Genomic DNA, 22,081 nt, shown 5'->3' with positions numbered 1-22,081 from the left:
AAAAAATTATTTTGCATAATAGCTATATGAAGAATTCCTACGCTAAGCATTTGTTGCAGTAATGTGATCTGATATAAATAGAATCGCAAAGACCCAAAAGGAGTCACCCCCAGTAATCAGTACTAGCAGCGAGGAATTGGGAAAATAAGCTGTTATTCCCATTCAAATTCCAAGTCAATTAGGTGGAGAAATTTGTCTTGAAACCAAATTAAGAAACTCTTTCGAGAACTTCCTATCTACTAATATATCTAATATTTCGATCCATTAATTCTTGGTTTTTCTTTCATGTAACCATAGTACATAAGCCAAAAGAAATACCAAAAGAAAATATAGTATTATTTGCTAGCTTGCTTAACTTGTCTAGGGTAATGAATATCTCTTAACAAAAGCAATTGAATTGCAGAAATAAAGAAGGAAACCACAGTAAGAAAACTTGAGAGAGAAAGTAGAAAGAAGATAGAGAGATTGCATTAATCGAAAGGAATCTTAGTACACACGATAGGCTGGAATCAGCCTTTTTATACATCTTGTAGCCTAACTAACTTCCTTCTCTTGTAAGCTACATATAACCACCCTAACTAACTCTCAACTGCAATATTGATGACATGGTAGATTACATGGCAGATTATGTGGCATTTCTAAGTCAATATAGGTCAACATCCCCCCGCAATCTCAACTAGGGTAACCTAGTTTGAGATTGAAACAATGTTGTGCGATGGACTATGCAGACCCTTAGTTAGAATATCAGCTGTCTGTTCATCAATGGGGAGGTATTCAACTTTCAGATCACCTTGATGCACCCTCTTTCGAACAAAATGATAATCCGTATCAACATGTTTTATCCGTGAATGATAGACAGGATTTGCACTCAGTGCAATTGCTGACATATTATCACAATAGATTGTAGGTTGAACAGGTAAAACAACTCCCAAATCTTTTAAAATTAGCCGAATCTATGCTACATCAGCTGCAGTATGAGTCAGTGCCTTGTATTCTACTTCTGTAGAGCTTCTAGAAACTGATGTTTGCTTCTTTGATTGCCAAGAGATTGGATTTCCTCCAAGATAAACAACATATCCTGTCACGAACCTTCTTGTATTTAGATCAGCAGCCCAATCAGCATCTGAAAATGTTGTTACATGCATGGCAGAATCAGCTGAATATGTAATTCCACACTCTATAGTACCTTGAAGATACCTAATGATCCATTTGACAGAGATTAGATGTACATCCGTTGGAGCAGTCATGAATTGACAAACTGAATTCACAGCATAAGCTATGTCTGGGCGTGTGAAGGTAAGATACTGCAATGAGCTAACCAAACTTCGATACAATGCAGAATCCTGCAATGGTTTACCTTCATTTAGTAGCATCTGACTATGTGGTTTGCATGGAGTATTTGCTGGTTTGCACGACTCCATTCCAGCTTTGTGAATCAAATCTTTAACATATTTCGATTGATTCACAAAGATATCCCCATTCTCTTTGTACTGAATTTGGAGACCCAAGAACTATGTAAGTCTGCCTATATCCTTCAAGTCAAACACACCTGCCAAATCTTCAATAACTTGTTGGACTTTAGTGACACTTGATCCTGTTAAAATAATGTAATCACGTACAGTAACAGAACCACCACATCCTTATCATCATTTTTCACAAAAAGACTAGTATCAAATGCAAAGGCAACAAACCCCAAAGCTGGTAAATAGCTTGTGAACTTTGAATTCCAAGCACGAGAAGCTTGTTTCAACCCATACAATGACTTGACCAATTTACAAACATAATTGGGTTTGATTTGATCAACAAACCCTTGAGGCTATTTCATGTACACCTCTTCTTGTAACTCACCATGCGGAAATGCATTTTTGATGTCTAACTGTCTCAATTCCCATTTGTGTATTGCTGCTAAGGACAAAATCATCCTCACAGTAGTGTGTCTTACCACTGGACTAAAAGTTTCTGAATAGTCCAGACCTTGTTCTTGTGAGAATCCCTGAGCCACAAACCTTGCTTTATATCTAGCTACACTCCCATCAAAGTTTTTCTTAATCTTGTAAACCCATTTGCTTCCAATAACCATTCTGTTTTGTGGAGGAGAAACCAATTCCCATGTACCTTGAGCTTTTAGTGCATTAAACTCTTCTTGCATTGCATTTTTCCATTGAGGAATTGTAGAGGCTTTTCAAAATGTAGAGGGCTCATCCATATCCTTAATTGCAGCAATAAAAGAAAAACCACCAAGAAAGTCACACTCATCATTGATCTTTAATGTTTGTAACTTTGGAGATGAAACAATGAATCCTGTGTATGATCTCCATGGAATTGTACTTGACTTCAATCTTGTGACCATAGAATGAACCGATTGTTCAGTAGAATCAACCAAAGGAAAATAGATTGGTAGTAATACCTCTAATTGTGATGGACTGTGGACAGGCAACAGTGACATTGTACTTTGATTTAAATGTGATAGAGTAGAGGGAGAAAAGTTGTTATTATGAGTACTGAGATCATGTGAGTCTTAAGTAGATGAATTGAAATCCTGCAAATTGTCCCTTGATCTGTCTTCAACAATTTCAGGATTTGCATATGAATCTTCATGAATATAAGGAGCTATGTGATCTACCCTTGTACCAAAAGAAGACAATTGAACAATAATTGGAGACATTTGTGCACCCTGTGACTTGTTTGACTTAACTGAAGACAACTGCTTTTGACTTTTGAATGGAAATGTATTCTCATCATGAATGACATGTCTGGACAACACTAGCTTGTTACTAGATATATCATAACACACTACTCCTTTGTATCTAGCAGCAAAGCCTAGAAAAACACATTGTTTAGATCTAGGTTGGAGTTTGTTCTGATTGTATGGCCTTAGGAATGGATAGATTGCAGAGCCAAATATTTTGAAAGTATGCAGCATTGGTTCTTGATGAAATATTAACTGATATGGAGACTTCATTCCCAAAATCTTACATGGCATTCTCTTTATCAGAAATGTGGCATGATGGCAAGCATAATTCCAAAACTGTAACGGAATCCCAGCTTCACTGAGAAGTGTAATTGTAGTCTCTACTAGGTGTCTATGCTTTCTCTCAGCAAGACCATTTTGTTGAGGGGTATATGGACATGAAATGGAATGTACAATCCCTTTAGCTGCCAAGAATGACTGAAACTTATTACTTTTATACTCAGAACCACCATCTATTTGTAGGCACTTAATTGTAGTATTAAACTGGTTTGTAACAAATGCAAAGAAATTGATGAAGATTTGGAAAATATCTGATTTATTGATAAGTGGGAATATCAATACAAATCTACTAAATTCATCAATAAAACTCACATAATACCTAAATCCTTCTAAAGACTTAGTTGGAGCAGGTCCCCATATATCATAATGTACCTTTTCAAAGGTAGAACTAACCCTAGTGTCTCTTACAGAGAAAGGTTGCCTACATATTTTTCCAGAAAAACAGGAAGAACAAACTAAAGGTGATGAATCATCACTAGGTGACTGTCCTGCATTTCTGAGCATAATAGCAAGTACTTCTTCAGATGGATGTCCAAGTCTCTTGTGCCAAGTTGAAATTCTCACAGCCTTCCCAAGCAACGCCACAACTTTATTGAAACCAGCACCAATTCTTCTTGAAAACACACTCACAGGAATCTCATATAGCTCTCCTCTACTCTTGCCTTGGTACAATATCCATCATGTTGCCTTGTCCTGTATAAAAAACACACTTTCATCACATATGAACCAACCACCATTATCTTTACAAAGTTTCTTGATAGATAAAAGGTTAACAGTAATTATTGGAGCATGTAGTATATTTTGGAGAAACAATGAATGGTGTGGAGTTGTAAGTATTGTAGAACCAATGTGTTTAATAATCAAACCTTCCCCATTACCAATGGTGATTTTCTCATCACCATTGTATTGTACCGGTTGATTCAAATTTCCAAGATTAGGTGTCATATGGTGTGATGCACTTGTATCCAACACCCATGTATCAGCAGCATTAAACCCTTGAGCATTCTGACCAAATTATGCTGCAGACATATGAGATGGAGCTTGAGCAGAAATGCAGTGAGAGAATGAGGTGGAGGTGTACCCTGATAGGCATAATTGTTTATGTGCTTACACTCAAGAGCATTGTGCCCTTTCTTCCCACAAATTTGACATATAGTAATCTGAAATCCATTTGAATATGAACTTGTATCACTTCTATTCAGACAATTTGGAGCAGTTGCCCTCTTCGAGGGCATATTTGACATTCAACCACAGCACCAAATCTGAAACTAGTATTACCATTCCAAGAATGTCCATTCCAAGAGTTCCTTGAACCATTATAATTGTTTCCCCCTCTCTATCGATTACCCTGATAAGGCATTGAGTTATTGAATGAACCATATGCCCCATAACTATTCCTATTATAATTCTGTGAAGAACTATAACCATTTCTATTATTGTAAGACCTGTTATTTCCTTGATACCCTTGACCATCAACAACCCTTGAAACAGTACTTGAACTCTCTCTTTGTGAGTAACCATCAGGTTGACTATCATTCTTAGACTGACTCTCTTGAACATACATCGCAGCCATTCCACTTGTTAATGTGTTGATTCTTGCTTATATAATCAACTCAGCACCAATCAATTATGCCCTGAAATCTTTCAATGGAATTGAAGTTTCCCTTGCTAGAATCACTGTTTTAACTACATCAAACTCAGGTGGCAAACCAAACAATGCAACAATTACCACATCATTATTTGTCACTCTCTCCCTTGCAGCAATAGGCTGATCTCGAATTACCTTCAATTTGAGCATATATTTGTCTATAGAATCACCACCCTTTTGAATCGTATGAAATTCAGTCTTAAGTTGATTTATTCTAGCCTGGGACACTGAAGCATATTTGTCTTGTAAGTTTGTACAGGCTTCATGAAAGGTTTTACAACCAATCACATATTCCATTGCATCATCGGAAAAGGTGGCAATTAGCAAACTTAACAACGCCATATCTTTTTGAACCCAAGATTTATACGCCTCAGTAATTTCTTTAGTTACTCCAGCTTCAGTATCAATCACAAATTTTGGTGGACAAGGTGACTCACCAATAAAGAAATCCAAGAAATCATACCCTCTTAAAACTGACTAAAACTGATAATCCCACTTCACAAAGTTATCATCTTGCAACTTAACTGTTAGCATTCCCAGTAAATTCTCAATTCTCATTGACCTATCAGACATACTGATGACTTAACACTTTCAAGGAAGAACAATATATTCCTAACTTGCACAAATTCTCAGAGACTACAACTCACTATACTTCACAAAATTCAATACAGCGACAACTTCAACTCAATATACTTGACAAATTCACCAACTTTCTGGTTTCAATCTTCTACAATTGTCAACTTCAATGAGAATTATATACCCAAACAGTCTTGACATCAACCTTTTTCTCAACACACAATTCGCAAACTCTGATATTGTCAAACATACTTGGCATCGGCCTTAACAATTTTTACTTCATAAAACTCATAATTGACAACAACTAACAACACTCTAAACAATTTTTGGCATCGGCCTTAATCATATACAAAAAAGAACCCAGATACAAACAACCAAGCAAACACCCAAAATCACCATAATTCTTCACTGAAGCAAAAACACAAACACTTGGTGTGCAGAAGATAAAGAAGAGAAGTAATCGACCTGATACTTTGTTTAGCAACCTAAAAATCGAAGACAACTAATCAACAAGTCTGCAAGAACTGCAACAAACCTCCAAGAACTTCAACGAACTCGTCAGTGGAAGATAGAGCACCAAGGATCGTCCTGGCAATTGATACCATCTTAACAGAAGCAATTGAATTGCAGAAATAAAGAAGGAAACCACAGTAAGAAAACTTGAGAGAGAAAGTAGAAAGAAGATAGAGAGATTGCATTAATCGAAAGGAATCTTAGTACACACAATAGGCTGGAATCAACCTTTTTATACATCTTGTAGCCCAACTAACTTCCTTCTCTTGTAAGCTACATATAATCACCCTAACTAACTCTCAACTGCAATATTGATGACATGGCAGATTACATGGCAAATTATGTGGCATTTCTAAGTCAATATAGGTCAACAATATCCAATAATAAAAACATTTCTTTTGTGAGGAAAATGATTTACACACACCTTTTTGTAGCTTTTATACACCCCTCTTATTTTCAGTTGTCAGATTAATTAAGTCAAACAACAATAAACAAAATTAAACATAAGTGTAAAAAAGTAAAAAAGGTGTGTGCTTTTCATTTTCCTTAACATGCACGTATGCACTATTTCCCCTTTGAAGGAGAAGAGATTTTTAAGGGTGACCGGTACACGGGGTGGTACATCATATGTCACTAAACAAATGGTGGGATATGCGTGCTAAAAAGTTAATAACTTAAAAAATAAAATTTCCACCATTGCTATTAAAACATGTGGTGTACCTTTTGTGTTCCCGTTACAACTAAAAATTTCTCTTGAAGGACTTTAAATATTTTTGGTATATATTATCCAAATCTCAACCTTGGAAATATAAACCACTAAACTAAATATGAGAAAATAGCAACCTGGTGAGGGTATTTAGCTCATCATGTGTGGTTTGCAAGCATCAAAAAGGAAATAATATGAATAAAGCATTAATGTACTCCCTTTCATGTTTTTTAGAGCTTGTACTATTCACACTAAATATCTTGTGTAAAAGACATTTCAGTTTCACATTTTGTTACAATTATTTGCCAAAGAAAAGTAGCTAAATGTGTTTAACAGCTTGTACTATACAGTAGTATTTAGGGTTCTTGACAATTAGGAATTAACTGGGTTCTTTTTTTCTTGTGTGCAAGGAAAACCTTAACTTTATTGCATACTTTCTTTTAGCGACGAAATCTTATGAATTATTTTATCGAGAAGCATGGATGAGCATTTCGTTTTTTAGTGGTGAAGTCATTTCCAAGTTATCATGTTTTTCCTTTGGTCTAAGTATTATCCAGAGGGTGAAATACATTTCCTGATGTCAATATGTTTTGTCTTGATTAATTTCAACTTTGGTCGCCATTTTTGTTTTGTTAGCAAATTAATTAAGTACAATTATGAAAATCTCTCTCATTGGTTTCAAATCACATTCAAAAACTTTTTTAAACTCATCATGAATATTATTAGGGAGCCGTTGAAAATCATGTCAATAAACAAACTTTATTTTCAAACAAGAAATAAAAGAAATCCCAAAACAAAAGTTTAAATCTTTAGAATTCTATAAGATTCAATTTATCAGGAACATAAACAAATTTTAGAAAGCATATAAAGGTTATTTAGCTTTCAATCCCCAGCAACATTTTTTTTCGAAAACTAACATATTGCTTTTTCAAAATGGAAATTCTGAAATTTCATCTATTTAATTACCTCAGTAACCAAAATTACTGTCAAAATTAATTAACACAATTCAAAAATGAAGAAAACAAAAATATTGTGACTAAAATTAAAATCGATGCGAAGATTAATGAAAAGTGTGTTTTCGCAATTTCAAAAAATAGAGGAAAAAAAGCTTTTCGAAATGTTGATTGCCGTGGATAAAGCCTTTCTCTCTAACCCACTACATCCCGTGTTCAAAATCTCATCTCTCTTTATTATTTATATTTAGTGTAGATTTATCGTTTATAAAAATAAAAAATAAAAAAAGCAATTTCCTTTGGGCTGCCTCAATCATGTAACGTGGAGGAATCTGTTGAGAGTATCAATCCAACATTGGGGAAATGAGGGATCTTGCATATGCTTATAAGAATTGTGTGACAATCCGTCCCTAATTTCACGATTTTATAAATTTTAAAAGAGTGATTTATGAAAATGCCCTAAGAGGCCAGGATGTTTGACTTTCGTTGAATGTCTTTCGTGACATGTACAAGCTACTCTTTTTGATAATTCTCGAAGTACTCGACGATACGAACGCGTGGGCGCAAACAGAACGCAATTTGGAGAACAAACGAAGGTGGGGGTAAAATAGTCATTTTGCTATGAATCTAGAAGGCTCCAAATTAATGGGAGCCTTGTCTTGGTGGAAGGAAGCCACGTGAGTGGCTGGGGAGAAAAGAAAAGAACAGAGAAAGGAGGAAGAAAAGGGGGATGGTTTGCCCAATCAGAAACAAGAGAAGGGAGAACATGAGGGAAAAAGGAAGGGGGTTGGCCGAATCGGGAGAGGGGAGAGGAAGGAGGTTGACCAATGGAAAAAGAAGAAAGGAGAGGAAGGGAGAGGGGAGAGAAGCACAGAATCATGGATCCCTTACCGGTTCTTTGCCACTCGATCTGCGGAACTATGGAACCCGATGGATTTCAACGGTTCCTTCAGCCAAATTTTGACAATTTAAGCCGAGCCACCACCTGGGAATCACTCCACAACCTTCCTTCTACCCATTCCACCCCAAAAATTATGAAATTTGGCCTTGAAATTGTGAAACCTGCATGGTGGGTGCAACAGGGTTTATGACAACGATCCACCAATCTTGAAACTAATTTCGTCAACCACCACCACCAACAATAGACTATCCTCAACCTCAGTAACAAAGCCCAAATAGTGGAGGAGGCGTTAAAGCGAGTATGGAGGTCGAATCGAGGACACCCAAATTCTAGGGTTCCAGCGGATTCGAGGTAATTCCGAGCACTTCCCGGCCGAATTGGACTTCGGCCCAGGTATGAAAATTGCTCCCCTCACTGAGATATACTTGACCGTAAAATTTGGTAGTTTTTAGAGTAGGTGAAATTTTCTGGTAAGTCGGGGTAGTCGACCCCCGTATGCTGCGACGCGTGGGCAAAGACACCACTTGACCTCCCTAGGATAAAATGGGTGCCCCGATTCCATATTCCATATTAGACATCTGATTGACAAAATTCCGTTGTTTGGTTATATTTCCTTTAAGAGCTGCCACTTGGTTATTATATGATTTGACGATCCGACCATTGGATCATCACCAAACTTTAATATGTAATAGTACATAATATTTAAGGATATTAGGAACTGATGGATCAGGAATCTGACGTATGGATCTTCCCAGATGGGTTTTCAAAGTTTGCAAATCTAAACGGCAGCCGCCACTTAATTTTAGCGATTGGCGAAGATCCGACTGTTGGATCGTTCTAAAATTTTAGGATATTGTTCTAGAAGCTTATTGAAACTCCTGGGAAGTTATGGATCGGAAATCTGAGGTGCGGATCTTCCGGATCGAGTTATGTAGGGTTGTGGACCCTACCGTCGACCTTTGACTGATGGTTCACTTTTGGTCAATGGGTTACAAATCATTCTAGAATGTCCTTGGGGATGTGTTTTATGTAAGTTACATTTTCTATCAATAAGAATTATGAGACTTTTGTTCTAGACAACAATCATTCGTGACACCTCGATATTCGTGTTAGGGAGTTGTACCGCGGACTTCAAGTGAGTGGGTCTTTTCCTTTTTATAGTATATATATGATTGATAGTTTCCATTTATGCATTTGAAAAAAAAATTCTTAAGTACGCTTGGATTAGACTAAAATTTATAAGCATTAGCGAAATGACGGAATTTATGAAATTATTCCGGATCCTGCGGGATGCCTTAATCCAAGTTACGGCTTTGATGAATGTTATATTGACTAGAAATTATGGAATATGCTACATCCTACGGGATGCACAAGTATGCTTATAATCTTTGATGCCATAATTATATTTACGGCTATGAATGTTAGTACATTGATTAAAACTATCGAATCATTACGGCGTGACTATATTTTTGTTATCTACTCATCGTTTGCAGCACCCGGTATTAGTGCTCGCCCAGGGCTAGGGCTAGTCTTTCACGTGTATGTTCACATCCCCGCACCGCACGCTCACCTTAGATCCAAGTAGATGCCAACCCTGTCGTACAGGTTGCATTAGGCAACTCCGACTCGTATGTGACCATGAATAGTGCCAGTCTTCACATGATTGTAGCACTAGAACGTATATCATTATTACAACCAGTCTTGTTCATGTCAAAATAACTCTGCATGAACTCGTGTGTCAGCATGTGTCGATGAGCACTTGGTTTGATTTGTTTGCTTATGTGAAAATATATGACTACTGACATCATGCACTTATATATGAACTATTGTGCCGTATTGATATCTTTATATTTTGCAGGCTACGGTGAGTATTTTCATACTATATGTAGTATGTATATTTTGGAAACTATACATGTTTTACAGCGAGGGGTTATAACGTTTTGAAAGATTTCTATTTAAACTTTATTTTCAGGCCCACTCACCCTTGTTTTTCACCCCTCCAGGTTTTAGCTGCTGAACTTTTGTATCGACAAGGATTCTTGGCAAATCTCAGTATAGGTGGCTACCTTTGAGGGTATAATCCTTATCCTATTTTACTGTACTTTACTTATGCTCTGACATCATGCGTGAAATGGGTTCATTCTCGCTCACCGCGCACTCTTGTATTTAGGCACCTGTAGGGTTTAAATTTATTCATATTTTTCACATCACTACACTTTATGGCTTCGTCACCTTCCAAGTGTCGGCCAGCACAGCTCGATTCGGAGTCCTAGTGGACATTCCAGGTCGGAGTGTGTCAAGTTGGGTAACTCCTCATATTGCCAATTGGTTTTATGGTAGAACCTTAACTTCTTCATGGTATCAAAGCAGGTTGTCCCTCTTGTGAAACTCAATGGCCACACGTGCTCTTGTCACACTATTTGTATTGTCATTATGCTAGGTTTGATCGAAAATTCGCCACAGTGAGGCGGTGTGTTGAGAGTATCAATTCCACATTGGGGGAAATGAGGGATCTTGCATGTGCTTAAAAGTAATTAAGCTACTTCCCATATTTTTAATTGATTTTATGGTGGAATCTCAACTTTCTTCAAAATCAACGTTATATTCATTTTAGCACATGCAAATGGCTAAGATGTTGATTTTACCATTAGCAAGAAGAGTGCTATCAAAGTAGGAGGAAATTTAACTTTATGTAATTACAAAATTAAACACATGCATGTGAACTTTTTTTTTCGTTTATATTCAATATGATATTTTTTTGAATTTGGCTACGATACTTACATGTATTTAATACAATTATTATCTCAACAGTCAAATGGTGATTGTATTAAATACATATATTCACATATATTATATTTGACGACCAGATGATGATTGTATTAAGTACATGTAAGTATTGTAGTCAATTCCTAAATTTTAGTTTTATTTAAAAAAATCAATATGATAAAAATTAGTGGATAAAGAAATTGACTAATGTTTATTTCTAGATAATTAGAGATATGACCCTTATAATTATAATATGGACTATAGGGTTTGTAAATGAAAAAGAAAAAACCCAATTATAAAAATTATATAGTATTTGCATGGCATTTAAATTAGGGAGTTTACTGTTCACTTTTAACGAAAAACCACATTTTTACCTTTAATTTGCACTATTCACTATATCTTTAAAAAGGGCTTTTCGTTAAAAGAAAAGTTTTTTATGGACTTTTCGTTAGTTTTCCTTTTAAATTATGCAGATATATCTGAGGCACTTAATTATGAATAACCTTTTTTTTTCCTTCTTAGAATTGGATGTTTCTTTATTTAAAAAAAAACAGAAAAAAGAAATATAGGAAACGAAATCAAGGAAGAAGGGAAAACTTTGATAATATCTAAAGTTGTGCAATTGCAAAAAGAGTTATGTTAGAGATACCATATTTTATAAACCACATTTGAATCATCTTTCTAATAAAGATATGACTGACCAAACAAGTCAGTCTCACCGTTATTAAAAGTTAACGTGTGGTTTACAAAATGTTAACTCTCTATCATTTTGCTTGAAAAATGAAAGCAAAAGTTGCTATCAGTATAAGGGGGTCCCTCGTTTTACATAAAGAAAAGAAGGAACCCAAATAAGAAAAAGAATGGTGCCAGAGTTAACGTCAGTCCAACTATCAAAAGGTCGACAAGTAAATGCAAAATCTAAGGGGGCATGTGATGAAGAAGATGATTAAAGGCGTTATAAAGACATTCAGAGACTGAAGGATTACAAACATTGCAATTAGGACCACCACTTCTTTCTTCTTCTGCTTCTCTCTTCACTCTTCAGTCCTTTCCTTTGTATAAGAGAAGACTAAGTCGGCAGTGGAATTTAAGAAACATCGGCCCACGTCTCTATAAAGTTTGCAAACGAGGTAGACAGTTAATACAGTACTACTACCTTCATATACATGCATACATGTATGGACACTGTTTGCTCATTAGATTCAAGCGACATCATTTCATCTTACAAAATGACATTATAATAAGAACTGTCCATTTTCTTTACCATCGGTTAAAGTTATCTTTATAAAAAGTGTAATGTTACCCTTATCATCTATTTGTACCATTTCTCTAATAGAGGTAGACCCATTAACACATGTAGGTCTCATATCTATCGAAAGTTAATTTGGACATTTCGAGTAGCTCTACAAGCAAAAGACAAAGAAGATTTAGTTTCGACAAATCTTTGTGTTTTCTTGATTCATGTTTTTTTTGGGGGGGAGGGAGGGAGGGGAGGGGAGTGGGACTGGGTGGGCTTTCTATCAGGGCCTGATTCTTTCCAATTGCTCTGAAGAGAAGGAGGGGGTAGGTTGCATTAGCAGCCAGAGTCAGTCCTCATGTGCAACTTCACTCGCCTAATTCCTTATGGTATAAAGTAAATTTTCTCCCTCTCAATTGTAATCTTTTCCTTTTTATCAATACAAAAATTGTTATAAAAAATGCATCAAGAAAGCGGAGTAATATTTTGAATTATTAATCGTTTTGAACGATCTCTAATTTTGGCAAGAAAAAACTAAATTCTTTCTTTCAGCAAAACAAATTAGTACCATCTCACAAAATTTGCTTGCCAAATGTTAGTCCAAAAAATATATTAAATTTTGCTCATTCCTAGGAGTAATTTTCTCTTCATATATCATCACTCAATCCTTACCCTAATTTTAAATCATTTTTTCATTGAACTTCCCAAATACTCATACATGTATACAATGACACATGCTTAAGCTGATTAAGAGCATTTCCAATGAGCTCTCTAAATAAGCTCTTAACCAAATTGTACGGAGAAGTTAGAAAATTTCATCTCCAATCACACGCCCTATTATGCTTTTAGAATAGCAAAACTTCGAGGAGCTCCTAAGCATGGAGGGTAAGAAAAGAGCTCCTAGCATTGATTAATACTTTTTTAATTTATATTTTAAATAAAAATTTATTTCTATTGTTTCACAATTATTATGACTCTTTAAATTATAGGGTATGATTGGAGTTAAAGTTTTATAGGAAGCTCTTAAAATAACTTTTTAGTCTTTTTAGCTAAAATTTAACTTGAAAATAGAAAGCATGATTGGAGAGGCTCTAACATTATTAGGGTTGATCATGGTTAAGATGCATGGTTAAAATACATCCAAATACTAATTAAAACTATATTCTCTCTCTTCTAGAAATTTTAGCAACCACCAAACCTTATCCTATTAGGTGAGATTGGCAAATATGCTTGTCGTGGCTATAAATACTCTGGCCGTGGCTCCCAAATCAGTGGCTACAGATCAAATTTCTAGTAGTGTCTTAATACGTATAGCCAATTTTATACAAAAATCTTCATCGATCGATCACTAGCAAGTAGGTCACAATACAAACCCATCCTCAAGGGGAAATAATAGACATGCTAATAGATGAGGTTCTTTAATTATCAATACAAGTAAAAACAATTAACTGTTTGCATCCATGAATGATCTTAAAGCCATGGATATATAAATTCCCATGCATGCATGTGACTCTTTGAATTTAACCCAACAGGAGAATTCTACAGTCTCATGAGTCATGGCCGTGATGCGTGGTGGTGGTAGGGGCAAGACTAGCATCGTGGTAAATGCCAAACAGGCTTGTAGAGCAAGTGGCCGGATCGTAGCTTTCTGGTGCATGACCCCTCTCCATCTCTCTCTTTTTCTTTATTTTTAAACTTTCCCACGAGGGAATTATATATACCGTGCAAGCGATGCTAATTGAATACCCTGCTATCTCAGCTATCGCCCTTAGCTGTAATTGCATACAGCTCCACACACTCTCATATAACCAATTCAAATAACTTTACATAAATTAAACTCTTTAAATAGCTTCCATATATGTGGTAAAACTTTTAATTAATTTATTTATTTATAAGTGAAGAAGAATATCACTAGATTGTAATAGTAAAATATCAAATATTGCATTACTAAAACATGCCTACTAGCAGCTTAAATTTGGTTAAAACCAGACTATCAGCTGACCAAACCTCAAGCAAGTCAATGATAATTTATCCAAACAAAAGTAATATTAATCAACTGCTTCGGCAGTCAGTAATCTTTGGATCTTCAACTTTTTGAGGTCCCCACGGTGAAGAAGTAAAATTATATATACCTCTAGGTTTTAACTCTACGGACGTCTGCTCAAACGTGAAATTGTCTGTAAGGACACGAACATATTATGTCAACTCGTGAGTAGCATGCTTCTGTACTTTTAATTATGCCTCAACTACTTCAAAGGTGCTCGTATCTCGCTACAACTAGGTACCTGTAAGGCCTTCCTCACAACTCAATTTGAACAAATTTTTCGGAGTTCAACACAATAAAAAACAACAATAATGCAACTCAAGCTGGACCTGCGAACAGGAGATTTTCTTACATATTGTGATGAGATTATGTGATATACGTGTTGGCAGGGTCAACCGTTGTAATTATTATTGTAAATAATTTTCTTATTAGTTGGGATTTCCTTGTAACCTTAGCCACCTATGTAGTTTGTGTAAATATATATATAGATATTTATTGGTTCATTGAGAGAAGAATGCACACAACAATTCAAACCCTAGAATTTTCCTACAATTTTATCTTGGTATCAGGGCAGATTTTGGCCTGTCTCTTCCCGAAAAAACCTTAACCCCCATACAGCTTCCTTGGCTGCTAGCCCTTACTCAACATTGCCGTGCAATTTGTTATCTTGTTGCCAGCTCTACTTTGTTAGTAGTCTTCTGTTCTAGACAACGAATCCTACCCAAACTCTAAACCGAATTCTACCGTCTTAATCCGTTGCAATTAGGGGAGAGGTGCAAAAACCCGGTGCCCTGGTTCATGTCAATGTAGTTTCAAGTGATATTCCAGCGCAAGTGCCTTGTCGTTTGGATTCAAACTCTCCGACACTAATTTTTCAATTGGTCTTCGATGATAGAGCTCCATGCGGAGGTTGGAAAAACTCGGTCATTTGACTGGAAAGAGGCCTCAGCAAGATGGAACCAATCCCGGTTACTGAAGATGCGAATGAAAAGGGGTGGTTGCTGAAGACCATGGAACCCCACCTACTCAGGCTATTTATAGGCCTACCAACTGCAAAAGATATTTGGGTTGCTGTGTCTCAGATGTTCTAAGATGGATCCGATGAGTCTGTTATTTATGAACTGCGATGCAAGGCTACTCGTACTAGACAGAATGGTCGTTCGGTTAATTTGTATTTTGCGGAGTGAAAAGTATTTGGCAAGCATCTGAGCAGAATGATTTGTGTTGTGAAAAGCGGAGAGGAAGACGTCATGAAAGATCAGATCTATGCCTTTTTTGCTGGCCTTGATAAGGCGTTCGATAGGTTACGTGGTGATATCTTTTGTATGAAACCACTACCGAGTCTGAATGAATGCTCTAATATCATTCGACGTGAAGCAGACCGTCGGACTACAATGCTTGGTGCAAAAGGAACTAATTATTAGCTTTACAGAATTTGAGAAATAGCAAGAAGAAATGAACTTAGAGAGCGGGAAGAGAGAATTTGTGTTGAGAAAGTATGTTTGTATATTGCAAGATACCATCAATGGCTATTACACTTTGGTTTTATGAAGCCATACTACAGACAAGGATTGTCTGCCCTCCACTTTTAGTGCCCTCCCCGTGCCCTCCTGTTTGTATGGTCACGGTTAAACCACGTCAATATTTTATATTACTATTTATTTTTGTCTTATTATATCTATAAAAAAACACTATAAAGTGTTGACGTGGCTTAACCGTGACCACACAAAACAGGAGGGCACGGGGAGGGCACCGAAAGTGGAGGGCAGACAATCCTTGTCCCCATACTACATGCTCAATTACAATAATACCCTCTAACTTCATTGATAATTACAACAACAACTTCTAACAAATTTATCCTTATACCAACCTTAACCAACTACATATTTCAACTAACTGCACCTTTCAACTACTCACATTTTACAACTTTAAGCTAACCACATCCTCACTAATGAATATGGTTAATACTCCCTCCTCAAGCTAAGCTAGGAGACAACAAGCTTAGATTGACATTCAAACCTCGACAAGTACTCGAAGCACCTCATGAATTTGTAGACTTTTGAGGAAGAACTCCAATGTTGAGATTGTTGTAGTGTTTAAGAAACACTGGACTGTGAAGGCCTTTGGTGAATGCATCAACCGCCTGATCTTCTATAGGAATATATTGCACAGTGAGGTCTCCTTTTTGTACTCTCTCTCTAACGAAGTGGTAGTCTGTATCTAGGTGTTTAATCCTAAAGTGAAACACCAGATTCGAGCACAATGCTAATGCTGACAGATTATCACATTGTAAGTGAGATGGTATGGAGATGAACTACTTCACATCTTTAAGTAATGATTGAATCCAAAACACATCAGTTGCACAGTGAGCTAAAGCTTTATACTCAGCTTCTGTTGAACTTCTTAAGACTGTGGACTTCTTCTTTAATTGCCAGAGATTGGATTAGAATCAATGTAGACCACATAACAAGTGATAGACCTCCTAGTGTTAATGTCAACTGCCAATCAGAGTCAGAATATGCAGTAAGAGAATTGTTATTGGTACTCCAAAATTCTCATTCTACACTCCAAACTTTCTATATTTGGAAAGAAAAATATACTTGTGAAGAGTGTAAAATGAGATTTTTGGAGTGCTAATAACATTTCCCATGCAATAATATTGAAATCAGCTGATTTTGTATATCTCAAACCACATTGAACTGTACCTTACAAATATCCCAATATCCTTTTCACCAGATGCATATGTAATACAAATGGTGTTGTCATATATTGACAAATAACTACAGCATGAGATATATCTGGTCTTGTAAATGTGAGGTATTGAAGAACCCCTACTAAATTTCTGTAATGAGTTGGATCTCCAAGAGAAATGCCTTCAAATACAAGCAATTGAAAGTGAGGCTTTGATGGTGTAGAAGTAGGTTTACATGATTCCATGCGAGCTTTCTTCAGTAATTCCTTTGTGTACTTGGACTGATTTACAAATGTATAACCATTTGATTGAGATTGAATTTGAAGCCCCAAGAAGTATGTCAAATGTCCCATATCCTTCAAATCAAAGACAACTACAAGTTGTGAAATGACAGATTATATTTTTGCAGGATTTGAACCAGCCAGTATTATGTCATCAACATATCACAACAAGATAATCACATTTCCATCATCATCTTTCACAAATAAATTGGTATCAGACATTGAAGTTTTGAATCCCAATAACAACAACAACAACAACAAAGCCTTTTCCCACTAAGTGGGGTCGGCTATATGAATCCTAGAACGCCATTGCGCTCATTTGTGCCATGTCCTCCGTTAGATCCAAGTACTCAAGTCTTTTCTTAGGGTCTCTTCCAAAGTTTTCCTAGGTCTTCCTCTACTCCTTCGGCCCCGAACCTCTGTCCCGTAGTCACATTTTCGAACCGGAGCGTCAGTAGGCCTTCTTTGCACATGTCCAAACCACCGGAACCGATTTTCTCTCATATTTCCTTCAATTTTGGCTACTCCTACTTTACCTCGGATATCCTAATTCCCAATCTTATCCTTTCTCGTGTGCCCATACATCCCACGAAGCATCCTCATCTCTGCTACACCCATTTTGTGTACGTTGATGCTTCACCGCCCAACATTCTGTGCCATACAACATCGCTGGCCTTATTGCCGTCCTATAAAATTTTCCCTTGAGCTTCAGTGGCCTACGACGGTCACACAACACGCCGGATGCACTCTTACACTTCATCCATCCAGCTTGTATTCTATGGTTGAGATCTCCATCTAATTCTCCGTTCTCTTGCAAGATAGATCCTAGGTAGCGAAAACGGTCACTTTTTGTGATCTTCGCTAGATTGCTCCGGTCATTAGTGTGGATAAGTATATAAATGGATAGAGATAGGAAAGCAAACACAAGATGTACGTGGTTCACCCAGATTGGCTACGTCCACGGAATAGAGGAGTTCTCATTAATTGTGAAGGGTTTACACAAGTACATAGGTTCAAGCTCTCCTTTAGTGAGTACAAGTGAATGATTTAGTACAAATGACATTAGGAAATATTGTGGGAGAATGATCTCGTAGCCACGAAACTTCTAAGTACCGGAGTGTGGTATCGTCTTGACTTGCCTTATCTGTCTCATAGGTAGATGTGGCATCTTCTCTGGAAGTACTATTCCTCCATCCAGGGGTGGTATCTGTAACTGGTGGAGATGCACAAGGTAATGTATCAATTTCACTTGAAGCTTACTTGTAGTTTCATGCTTGGTCAAGCGAGATACAAACCATGTAGTAGGAGTCCCCCAAGTCGCCGAGCTGGGGGATCTGCTGAAAGAGGTGACAGACAAGGTAAGCAATCAGAGCTCCGGCTGATTGTTCACATTCTCCCTATCTTGCAGGCAGCATGAAGGATAAAGAGAAGAAAAATGAGGAGAGATGATATGGGATACTTTTGCTTTTGAAGAAGTAACTTTCCACAGGCTTATTCTTGAACTGGGCTGGAGGGTTTTCTGGTTTCCTCCAGAGTATAAGGCCGACTGAAGAATTTGAGGGTCAAAACAAGTCCATCAAATCTAGAGTACGTTCGACCCTGCTGATATGGGATACTTTTGCTTTTGATAGAATAGTGGATGTATCGGCACGTGTGCTGTTACGCTTGTCTCCACATGCTTCCTTGTATCCTTCTCACTTGCCCTATCTGTTCCTCAGGCAGATGCGGTATCTTCCCTGGAAGCATAAGATGTTGAAGATGAGTACTCGAGAGCAATGCCAGGTAAGTAATCAGGTAAGGGGTTCCAGGCAGTCAGTTCCTGGCTGGAAGCTTGATTCCAAGTGTTGACTGATTGCTCTCTTTCTCCTTGTCTTGCAGGTAAGAACAAGGCCAAAGGAAAAGACAGGGAAAAAGCATGATATGGGATACTCTTGCTTTTAACCCTGATGATATGAGATATTCTTGCTCTAGTATAGCTTGTTTACAGAAGTATTATCGGGGGGAAAGAAAGCTGAATATTTCGAAAGGCTTTGTTGGGAGTGCCCTCTCAGATAAGAGAAATGGTTGAGCATTTTTGCAGGTATGCATGTCCGTTAGGGATGGAAGTCGACATATATAGGAGTCTCCCTAACATCAAGTAATAATGCTATTCCTTTACCCTGCTTGGTTATAGCACGGTAGTGGGAGCTGCCAGCTTCACATGTTTTAACTCTGTCAAAGCACTTTGAAAAAGTGGTTTGTGGTATCTGGAAAGCTGATGTTGCGTGTGAAGATTACAGACCTGTCGGGGGTCTGGCTCTCGAGATTCGGAGAACGATGCCTCTTCGATTTTTGAGAAAGCAATCCTGCTGGGGGTTTGGCTCTCGAGATTCGGAGAGCGGTGTCTCTTCGATTTTTGAGAAAGTAATCATGTTGGGAGTCTGGTTCTCGAGATTCGAAGGGCCGTGCCTCTTCGATTTTGGAGCAAGCAATCTTGTTGGGAGTGTTTTCTCGAATGTGAGTAAAGGTTGGGCATGTTTGCTAGTCTACCTTGCCACGAAGCACAGAGGTTGACACACAGGGACTTTCCAATTATCCAGCAGTGGTACTGTTCCTTTACCATCTCTTCGATTTTGAGAAAGTAATCATGTTGGGAGTCTGGCTCTCGAGATTCGGAGGGCGGTGCCTCTTCGATTTTGGAGCAAGCAATCTTGTTGGGAGTGTTTTCTTGAATGTGAGTAAAGGTTGGGCATGTTTGCTAGTCTACCTTGCCACGAAGCACAAAGGTTGACACACAGGGACTTTCCAATTATCCAGCAGTGGTACTGTTCCTTTACCCTCTCTTCGATTTTTGAGAAATTAATCATGTTGGGAGTCTGGCTCTCGAGATTCGGAGGGCGGTGCCTCTTCGATTTTGGAGCAAGCAATCTTGTTATGAGTGTTTTCTCGAATGTGAGTAAAGGTTGGGCATGTTTGCTAGTCTACCTTGCCACGAAGCACAGAGGTTGACACACCGGGACTTTCCAATTATCCAGCAGTGGTACTATTCCTTTACCCTTGTGGGTAATAATATGGTAGCTAGACCTTCAAAATTTATGTGTCTAAACTTTGTTAGTGTTGTTTCTTTGCAATTCTTTTACCCTTCTTGGTCAGAACGATGTAGTGGGAGCTGCAAGCTTCACGTGTCTCAACTTTGTCAGAGAACTTTGGCAAAGTTATCTGTGGTACCCATGAGCTACTGTTGCGTGTGGGAAGTGGGTGATTGAACAATACGATTCATGTGCTTTCTAATTCGCCAGAAATCTTCGACAGAATGCCCATAATTTCCGCAAAGCTGAGTGTGCGTGTGACAGGTGCTGACAAGGCTGGAAAAGTAGGTGCCTCTTCGATTTCTGAAATCGGCCCTCGTGGTCTTTGAGCAGCCCAGCTTTTGAGAAAGCAAGCCTCTTCGATTTCTGAGATCGGCCTTTGTGGTCTTTAAGCAGCCCAGCTTTTGAGAAAGCAAACACCTCTTCGATTTCTGAGATCGACCCTCGTGGTCTCTGAGCAGCCCAGCTTTTGAGAAAGCAAACGCCTCTTTGATTTCTGAGCATGCGCCTTTTCGATTTCTGAAGCTTCGTCGAGTGCAGATTTTTATAGGGGCTGACATTAAGTTCCAAAGCACACTTGAATATCCACCAGTAGAAGCTCCATTCTTGCACTTCTAAGATCTTGATTTGTCTGACCTCTTCTCTCTTCAACACCTTTGAAAATGTCTGGCCCCTCCGACCGTCGTTTTGACTTGAACCTTGTTGAAGAGGCAGCCCCGCCTTCTCCAGACAACATATGGCGCCCATCCTTCGTCTCCCCTACTGGTCCTCTTACCGTTGGGGATTCCGTGATGAAGAATGATATGACCGCTGCGGTAGTGGCCAGGAACCTTCTCACTCCCAAAGATAACAGACTACTTTCCAAACGGTCTGATAAGTTGTCTGTTAAGGATTCTCTGGCTCTCAGTGTTCAGTGTGCAGGTTCTGTGTCTAATATGGCCCAACGCCTATTTGCTCGAACCCGCCAAGTTGAATCATTGGCGGCTGAAGTGATGAGTCTCAAACAGGAGATTAGAGGGCTCAAGCATGAGAATAAACAGTTGCACCGGCTCGCACATGACTATGCTACAAACATGAAGAGGAAGCTTGACCAGATGAAGGAATCTGATGGTCAGGTTTTACTTGATCATCAGAGATTTGTGGGTTTGTTCCAAAGGCATTTATTGCCTTCGTCTTCTGGGGCTGTACCGCGTAATGAAGCTCCAAATGATCAATCTCTGATGCCTTCTCCTTCTAGGGTTTTGTCCAGTACTGAGGCTCCGAATGATCCCCCTCCGGTGCCTTCTCTTTCTGGGGCTCTACCAACTGCTGAGACTTCTCCTAAGCAACCTTTTTGAAGGCTCCCTCTTGTTTGTTTATTTTGACTCAAGTATATGTACATATTTGTAACTTATCGGGGATATCAATAAATAAGCTTTCCTTCATTTCAACGTATTGTGTTAAATACACCAAAGCCTTCTTCGCTAAGTTCTTTGAATTTTCTTTTGTTGAAGCTTGTATGTTGAAGCTTTGTGAGTGGAGCATAAAAAAAACATGTAAATTTTGAATTTCAGGCCCTTGGTGCCTGTTTAAAACCATATAAGGATTTGATCAACCTGCAAACAATTGTTGGATGTTCTAGATCAACAAATCCTTGAGGTTGCTTCATGTATACCTCATCTTCAA

The sequence above is a fragment of the Malus domestica genome, chromosome 12 (genome assembly GCF_042453785.1).
Source record: "Malus domestica chromosome 12, GDT2T_hap1".
Lineage (NCBI taxonomy): Eukaryota > Viridiplantae > Streptophyta > Magnoliopsida > Rosales > Rosaceae > Malus > Malus domestica.
Note: the sequence above shows the minus strand (reverse complement) of the source record.